Source organism: Balaenoptera physalus, assembly GCF_965194825.1.
Source record: "Balaenoptera physalus genome assembly, chromosome: 15".
Taxonomy (NCBI): Eukaryota; Metazoa; Chordata; class Mammalia; order Artiodactyla; family Balaenopteridae; genus Balaenoptera; species Balaenoptera physalus.
Window position 1 is genome coordinate 6,913,504 of NC_138894.1, and position 9,816 is coordinate 6,923,319.

Consider the following 9,816-nt stretch of genomic DNA (forward strand, 5'->3'; position numbering starts at 1 on the left):
TCCCAAGACTCATGTCCACCGCTTACAATTCAGAGCTGAGAATGGAAAGTGCTTTCACCCCCTTGGGGCATGTTCACAGATGCTTGGTCCAAAATTCCACACATGAATCACAGAGAGAAAGAGAGAGAGATACCCAAATTCCCCCATTGACTTCTACAGGTGTATAGATTAGAACGTAGTCCAAATAGCTGAATTTCAACCTGCCATTTAAAGATGGTACATATCCTTCTAAGAAGAGTAAGATTGCAGTGACTACAGGAAATAGAAAGTAGAGGTCATGTTCCAGTTATCTCTGGCTGAGCAACAAAAACTTAAAATACCAAGTATGTTGTTTTAGCTCAGTTTTGTAGGTCAGGAGTATGAGAAGCTGGGTGATTCATTCTTCCCATGTGGCATCAACAGAGCCTACTTGGTGGTACCAGCCGAAGGTTGCCTGGTCTGCTGGGTCTCTACCACATCTGGCACCTTGGCAGAGACATTGGACAGCTGGACTCGGCTGAAACTCTCACCTGGAGCCTGTCCATCTCACGAGGACCGCTCACCTGGGGCCTCTCCAGCAAGGCGGCCTCAGAGTAGCTAGACAGCTCACATGGCAGCTCAGGGCTCCAAGAGCAAGTGTCCCATCCAAGCAGCACCCCCTGCTAGTGGCAGGGATCCCCCTGAGCAAGCCTTGGGGCTCCCAGAAAGTCACTTCTGCCTCATTCTACTGGTCAAGCCAGTCACTAAGACCAGATCAGGTGTAGGGGAGGAGATTTCAATGCCTCCTCTTGTTGGGAGAAGTAGCAAAGAATTTGCGACCATCTTTAACCTACCAGAGACCCTATTGACACCCCTTTCACTATTTTATGCTTGGGTTAAATGCTCACGGGCCGGTTAGTTTGCTCTGTAGATTATGTGACGTCACGCCTCACTACCACCCAGGGTGGTGATACCCCTTCTGTAGGTACTGTAGCAGCACCAGAAATTCAGCACCACTGCTAGGCCCGGAGAGATTAATGACGGAAAAATATCATAGCCACAGAGAACTATACTCACTATCCTATGACAAACCGTAATGGAAAAGAATATTTTAAAAAAGAACGTGTACATATATATATATTTGTATGTATGTATAATTGAATCACTTTGCTGTACAACAGAAATTAACACATTGTAAATCAACTATACCTCAATTTAAAAAATAAATTAAAAAGAAAAATATCACACCAGCGCTGCCCTTAACATCCATTATAATTCATCGCATCCTTGATAATCGTGTGTTTTAATATGCAGTGAAGAGGACAGTGGTAAAATATAAGTTTTGCAGTCACAGCCCGCCTTGTTCAAACCCCTGCTCTGTCGTTTATTTGCAGTGAAAATTTGGGCTAGAGGCTAATATTTTCTGATCCTCATCTTTAAAATGCGTATAACACCTGGAGCAGGTGTCTCAGGGGCCCTCACTCCTGATCTGTGTCATTCTTTCAAGAAAAACGTTGTGGGAGGCCTTCTGTACACCTCTCAGGAGGCCCTGGTGGACAAGAGCCACATGTCCGCCGCAGGTGACCCCCGTAAGTCACCCTTCGCACGGCTCTTTCTTAATTCCTCTCTCGCTCTCTGGGCTTCTCACTCCTGCTCCCTGGAATCTCCTCCCCTGTAAACTACCAGCAACCAACACTTTGTCTCAGAATTTACTTTCAGGGGAACCGAAACTAAGGGAGTTCTCACCTTATAGCATTGTTCTAAGCATAAACTCAAGTTCAGGATGTCTGGCAAAGAGCCTGGTGTACGCTGCCCCAATCCCTGCTCACTCTCCACCTTCTTCGGGGTCCAGGCCACTCACCTTCCCCAACCCAGCGAGGCCCTCCAGCCCCGCTCACCGGCCAGCCTGTTCCTCTGATGGGATGCCTCCCCCTCCCCCCCTTGCCGAAACCTCACTCACCCCTGAACAGCCTTCTCTGACCTCCCTGACTGGGTGACACCCCCGATTATAGCCCCTCATCTCTCTCCTTCCTTGCACTTCCCACAATGTTACGTCTTAGCCGACTCACCATGTGATCTCTGTCTGTCTTCTTCATGAGGCTTAAATGCCTGCAGGGCAGGGGACATGTCTGGCTAAGGAAGGAAAAGCTAAAATCTGTTGAATGAATGAATAAATAAACGAATGAACTAAATATTCTTTCTTCTGTGACACACGCCCTGTCCTCATCCTACTAGCCTCGCACCAAGCAACACACACAACCACCCTGGAAGTCATTTCTCTCCTCTGTGTTCCCAAAGCCTGCTGTCCTACTGTGTGGCTACTATGCTCTCCTCTGTAGTACAGTTTAGTTGTTTTTGCTTCTTTGATTCCCTCCCTTTCTTTCTCTCTTTTCTCTCTTTCCTTTTTCTTTCTTTCTTTCTTCTTTTCTTCCTTCCTTTCTCTTTCTTTCCTTCCTTCCTTCCTTCCATCCTTCCAGCCTTCCTTCCTTTCTTCTCCCTCCCTCCCTCCCTTCCTTCCTTGCTGAGAGACCCAGCATCAAGGCCTAAACTGTGCGCTCACTGCTCACCAGAACGTCAGGCATGTCTACATTAGTCCAGCCCGGGAACTGCCTGCGTGAGCTCCCTGGATTACCGCACTGCGAGGAGAGGCTAACATCCACCCCAGATCCACACCTTCCCAAGTCCGGGACGACTAGCTGCCCCTCCAAAATAATGTTCCCACTGGGGAAAGGAGTTTCCCTGAAGGAAGGAAGGTTGGACACAGGATCCAGGTCTGGGGATACCTGCGGAGGGCTGAGAGTAGAGGAATACCACCCCCTCTTTGGTTTTGCCACGCCAGCATTCTGCTTCCAGCCCACAGAAACACTGTACCAGCTTCTTAGGAAACTGGGCTGTTATCAGTGTTGGCACTATGTCTGGCACTCCAGCAGTCATTTTGTGACCATGGGGAAAGGTCAAAAATTCAAGAGTCACTGACCCTGACATCATTGAGCTGCCAAACCTATATACTTCTAGCAACGTGGGGGAAGAATAAACACGAGTTTTTGTTTAAACCACTCTCTATTGGGTTTTCTGTTACTTGCAAAGCAAAGGCATCCCTAACTGATACAGATCTAGAGCTACAGAAGACTTTTAGTTGCCATTCATCTGTCCCCGTGTGCCAGTGGCACTGGGGCTTGTGTGGCCTGCAGGAGCAGGTATAAACTATGAAAGTATCACACCCACTCTTGTTCCACAAGCTCCAAGTGGGCAAGGACACACTATTTCACCACTGATGTGCCTCCCCCCAGACCCTCGCCTGGGACAGCATCTCACTCATGGTGGGTGTTTAATAGACTTTTTAAAAATAAATTCCTTCTAAGCAGGAAGAAATAGAGAATCTGCTTTGGGCTATTGGAGAAAAATTGTAATTTAAGGAACACTGGAGTCAGTGTCGACAGTGAGCACGGGGAGATGAAGGGGCTCATGGTCTACTCTGCCACCCAATGCTCTGTGTGCAGGGGATGGTGGGAAAAAGAAAAGGAAGTTGAGGGCAACTTCTTGATGAGTGTTCTCCCCTGAAAGATTGTCATTTCAAGTGTGTTACAGGAAATTTGTATTTAAAGAGAGGAGAAAGAATGTACAAAAACCAAAAGCACTGCCCCTGAGATATCTCATCAAGATCCCTTCTCTCCAGGAGGTTTCTGAAATCAACCCCAGCTTCTGACTCTGAAGATAAGTCTCCTGAATTTCCTCAGGATGTGCCCTGCTGAGCAAAAGCTACTCAGAAAGAGCTGGCAGTTTCAAGTGTTTACCAAGAACTGTGTGCTCAGCACTCGACATAATTCCCAAAGGACTTTATTCTAAAAATATTTTTATTAGAGTCTGAAATAATTTAATCATAGGCTTCTATTAGAGTCCAGCAAGTACCCTGTGTCCGACAACGATGTTCTCTGGAACTTTAAAAGAGGAAGCTCTAAGTCCACAGAACAGAAAACATTCAGAACCCTGCCAGGGACTCAGAAAGTCACCCTCCCCACTCACACAGAAGATCTGTTAAACCTAAAACAAAAGGGGGGATTTGAGGGTTCTTTTCACAGTGAGCTCGGGCTGAAGGGACAGAGCCTGGCTGTGTTAGCTCTTCCAGAAAGAGCATCTCTGACCTCTGAGTTCAGGAGGGAGTGACTCCTGGAATCAGATTCCAATCTTCTCTTTTGATCACAGAGAAAAACCTCCTTGTTAGCACTCAGAATAAACCATCTCCCGTGAAGAGCAAGCAGCCAGCATAATCCGTTCATTCACTCATTTGATGTCTTTGACGTCAGGAAACCTGCAGAGCTCTGCTTTCTAAGTATCATTTATGACGATGGATTCATTTGAAGCATCCAGGGACACCCAGGGACAGCTAGATAAACGGGCCCTTGGGGAAGAGCTGATTTCTGGACACTCCAGGAATCGGTGGTGAGCTTCCAGGATGGATGTGAGGGGGGTGGGAATGGAGGCTTTGCTTCCCTCGTCTTCATGTGCCCAGACCCCTCACACTGTCCTTTGCTCATTCGTACACTCATTCATTCACCAAGTATCTAGTTGATGCTTAATGTGTGCTAAGCATAAGTCGTCGGGACAAAGCCAAGGTGTACAAGGTAAAGACCCCAACTTCAGGGACTTCCCTAGTGGTCCAGAGGTTAGGACTTCGCCTTCCAATGCAGAGGGTGCAGGTTCAATCCCTTGTTGGGGAGCTAAGATCCCACATGCCTCATGGCCAAAAAACCCAAAACATAAAACAGAAGCAATACTGTAACAAATTCAACAAAGACTTTAAAAATGGTCCACATCAAAAAAAAAAAAATCTTTAAAAAAGAAAAAAAAAGGACCCCACCCTCAAGGAGCTTAGGATCCATTAGAAAACACAGACAAGGACACAGACAACTTCAGTGCCCTGAGAAGAGCGAGTCCCGGGGCTCGGAACGTGGCATCTGAGCTAGACAACGGGGCTGGAATCCCACCTCTGCCCCCTGCTGCCTCTGTAACCCAAGTGACCCGGCAAGGGACCCAAGCTGATCAAGCGTCAGTGTCCCCACGTGTAAATGAGGGGTATCAGTAACACCTGGTGCGTAGGTTCAGGAGAAGCAATGAGATCACATCTGAAAAATTACTTAGGAAGAGCCTGGCCTGTCATCGATAAATGACAACCACGATGGCTGCTGGTGCCCATCGGGGTACATGGGGGAGGCGTCCTTGCCAGGTTCGGGGGGGTCAGAAGGAGTCAGCCAACTGAACAGGATGGGAAGGGGTTTTCCAGACCCAGGAAGCAGCTCATGCCAAGGCCCTGACCCAAGAAAGAACAGTGGCCTGAACGGAAATGTGGGCATTTTAGTTTGGCCAGCATGGGGCCGGGCCGGTGGGGGTGGGTGGGTGGGTGGAGAGGATGGCAGGAGATGAAGCAGAGGGACTCAGCATCCATCCGCCCACTCCAGAGGTACTTGCCGGGCACCTGCTGTGTGCCCAGCTCTCTTCTAGAAGCTGCAAACATAGCAGCACACAAAACAGATGCAAAGCCCTGCCCTTACGGAGCCTACCTTACAGTGAAAGACAGAAGTAGACAAAATAAACGAGATCAAGAAGCAGGCTGGGAAAGGCCTCTTAGTTTGGACTCTAGCCAGTGGGCAATAGCTGCCATTCGAAAGTGTAAAGCAGGGGAGTGCCGTGGTTCTGTTAGGGATGCGCTGGAAGGGGGCCAGCCTGGAGGCAGGGAAGCCGGAAGGACCACATCCCGGGCTAGGAGACTGTCAAGGTGGGCATAAACTTGGGAGGTAAGTGAGGCCTAAGGAAGCAGTGAGACTGTGGCACATGTGACAGTAATAAAGGAAGGAACCGCATAGACGTGGCACAGAAAAGGGGGCCATGAGGACAGTGTACCAAGTCCGGCCTTTGGTAGGTGTCAGACGGAGAGCATGCAGTGGGATGGTCCAGTCAGAGAGAGAAGGTGGGCAGGGGCTTCCTACAAGCCCAAAGCGACCGAGGTTATAGCTCTCTCCGCGGAAGAGCCAAACGAGACCAGGATCTAGAGGAGTTTGCCGGGATGATGAATGAATGAGTGAGTGAATAAATGAATGAATGCCAGGCCTGGAAAGCAAAAGAAAGTTAAATGAAGGAAGGCTTTCAGTGCCTTTCCGTTTTCTATGTTTGGTTGGTCGAAAAAAAGCACTTGGTCTAGAAAGAAAAAAAGGCACTAGAAAACAAGAGAGCTTAAACCAGGGCTCCAGCTGGGCCCCCGTTAGAATCACCGGCAGCGCCTCGGAGGCCCCGGAAGCCCTGACCGCTGGCAGTGGGACCTGCGCGGTGAGGTCAAAGGGCAGCAGCATGGCGTCCATCTCTCCAGATGGTCCCTGTGAGCCGCCAAGCCGGGTCCACACGCTCGAAGCAGATCCCTCCGCGTCAGAACCACACGTACGAGGGAGAAATGCTGCACGGGGTCCTGACCATTCAAACGCCGAGGAAACACCCAGCACGTGGTCAGAGGGCCGTCCTCACGGGGCCCGGGGGCCCAGCAAGGTCCACGGTCTGCCGAGGGTGACCCTGCAGCTGAAGTGAGGCTGGGAGAGGGCCCTTCCCTTGGGCAAGGTACAGAGGCCTAGAAAGTTCCGCACAGGAGGCCAATGGTCCTTGGCGCTCTGGCCCAGGACTGTCTGTGCCTGCTGACAACACACCAGGGACAGTTTGTCACCAGACAGGGCCCAAAACACACGACTCGGGAAAAGACCTGGTAAGAAGTTATGAACACGCTGGCTGGGAAAGAAAGTCACCAAAAACGGCCCGGAGCCTGGGAGTCTGGGGGCTACCCCTGGAGATGCCTGCGTTACTCAGGAAAGCATCAGGACCCAGATGCTGAGCTAAGATGCCCAGGTGGGATTTCCCAGGTATGGTCGCAGTGGTGCTGTCACTCACGCCTGTTGGAATAATTGGCCCAACAGGATTTACATTCCCGGGCTGTGGAATCTACACAAACCACAGTGGGGCTCAGCTCTTGAGCAAGTACCAGAACCACCTGCAGGGCTTGTGAACCAGGGGCCCTGGGCCCAGCCTGTCTCCCATCAGCAGCTCTGTCATTTCTGGTGAGTTCCCAGGGGTGCTGATGCTGGGGTCCAAGCTCTGTGCCGGCACCCCTCTTCCCTTTCTCCCCCAGGCAAACCTGAGGCTCTGCTGACACTCAGTACCTGGTTCTGGGAGCAGCACCTACCTGGGAAATCTGCCCCAGAGGCCAGGGAACAGCTTATTTTAAAATTCCATGCAGGTGGGGTCAGGGCTGTGATAATCTTGTACTAACAAGATTTAAGGGGCGTGTGAGAAGCCAATTCGATGTTCAAGGCCCAAGGAGCCACACCCTTCCCTGCAGAAGACAAGACGGCCTTGACTGCAGTCCCCTGCCCTGGACAGAGCAGTCTCCTTGCTGGGACTGAGCAGGAAGGAATTGAGGAGGAGGAAACTCAGACCTTAATTTCAACATTTTTGAAGTTTGGTTTCTTTGTACTTGAACTTACAAGGGCAAAATAATTTAATCTTTGAACTTTAATGTCTCCTTAGGAGCTTGACAATGGGAAAGGGCTGAAAATCAAATTTGGGCTACGGAATAATATTTTATTTTATTTTATTTTTTTTGGATACTGCCAAGACCACAAACACAAGGCTCTATTTCTCTGCAGCACTAACTTTCCCACTAATGTTTGCCAGGTTTATGGTGACTGCTTTACTGCCTTGACTGTTCTTAATAAAGGATATTTGAACCATATGATCCTGCAATCCCACTCCTGGGCATATATCCAGACAAAACTATAATTCAAAAGGATACATGCACCCCTATGTTCATAGCAGCACTATTCACAATAGCCACAGCATGGAAACAACCTAAATGTCCATCAACAGAGGAATGGATAAAGAAGATGTTGTGTATATACAAAATGGAATACTACTCAGACATAAAAAAAATGAAATAATGCCATGTGAAGCGACATTGGATGCAACTAGAGATGATCATATTAAGTGAAGTGAGAAAGACAAATACCATATGATATCACTTATACGTAGAATCTCAAATATGACACAAATGAACTTATCTACAAAACAGACGCAGGTTCACAGACATAGAGAACAGACTTGCAGTTGCCAAGGGGGAGGGGTGTGGGGAAGGAATGGAGTGGGAGTTTGGGGTTAGCAAATGTAGGATTTTATATATGGGATGGATAAACAGCAAGGTCCTACTGTATGGCACAGACTATATTCAATATCCTATGATAAACCATAATGGAAAAGAATATTTTAAAAAGAGAATGTACATATATGTATAAGAGAATCACTTTGCTGTACAGCAGAAATTAACACAACATTGTAAATCAACTCTACGTAAATAAAAAATTAAAACTGAAAAAATAAATAAAGGATATTTGATAATCTCCTTGAAAAACATATAAAATTGGGAGCCTATTTTGTTGGCTCTTTATTTTTGGCCATTTGATTTCCTTGCCGATTGTATGATGAGCTATGTCAGATAAGCTGGGCATAATTGTATGAACCACTTGTTTCTGAGGCTTTGACAGTCAGGCCTTGCTGGCCCTGCAGGAAATTTCCCTCCCCAGACTAGCCAGTTCCCAGAACATGCTTTTCAAATGCAAACAAATCTGTCCACACCCCAACCACCTCCTTTATCAGCTCCCACACTCTGGGCCACTCTCCATCTGCCCTAAGCCAGTCACCAGACAACCAGGGACAGGTCCCATGCCCCAGAGCCCACTGAAATGATTCAAACGAGCCAGTGCTAAGCCCACTTCCCCTGCCTCTCCCATTCCTTCCACAGAAACCACAATAAAGGCTGTGCTTTCCCCTCACTCCTGACCCACCCTGGTGCTTCCCTGTGTGGCCCTACATGGCACGGCACGCTCCTTCTCTTGGGATCTGTAACACACCATCTTTCCAGTAAACAGTCATCTCCTGATCTGCTGGCCTCACCACACCTGAACAATAATAAAACCTACGTTTAAAAATGGTGCTTTGGGACAGGACATAAACCAGGTGAACTTCCAGCCTTGAGTAGAGCATAGTTTTGCAGCTAATTTAATTCACATACTGTCCTTAATCATTTCTGAGCCTCCTGGAGGCTAAATCTACATTGCCCAACAGCAGGCTCAGAAAGATCCAGAAAGTGCACCTGTATTTCCTGGGTGAGCAGCCCCAGAAAGGTTGAGTGGGACTGTATGGGTGGGCTGCTCACTCCCATCCTAGTGGGACAAGCAGTGTCCCGGCTGGAGTCTCACAGGCCAAGAGAACAAACCCTAGGGAATACCGTAGGTGACAGGATCACTTGGGTACCATTTCTGGTGCTTCCTTCCGTGTGGAGGGACCCCCATTAGTCCCTCTTGCCCCCTCACGGATTCCAGGTGTTTCTCTGATGAGTTTGGAGGGGAACTGGACACATGTAGCTCAGCTCGGTAGCCAAGCTGCCCCCCGGAAAGCAAATATTTGCTCTGCTCCTTCTTCCTGGGTTCTTGCAAAGGACTCACTCCCAGCTTGGGTCAGCTGTTCTCCAGCTGCTCTTAGTTCCGGGATTCAGTGTTAGAAAACCCTCTGTGGCTGCACGTGGAAGCCACCTTCTCTGTGAAGTACTATTTACCCTCAGTGAGCCTCGGTTTCCTCATCTCTCGAACGTGGCTTACAATATTCACCTTGTAGATCTCTTTTCGAGGATTAAATTGGGTAAAACATAGAAAATCTTGCACATTGTAGATGTTTAAAAGTTGGTTTCTTCTTCTCCATTCTTGCTTTTTTTCTCTCTCTCCCACATCTCAAGGCCCACACTCAGGCCCTGACACGATACCTAACAAAGGC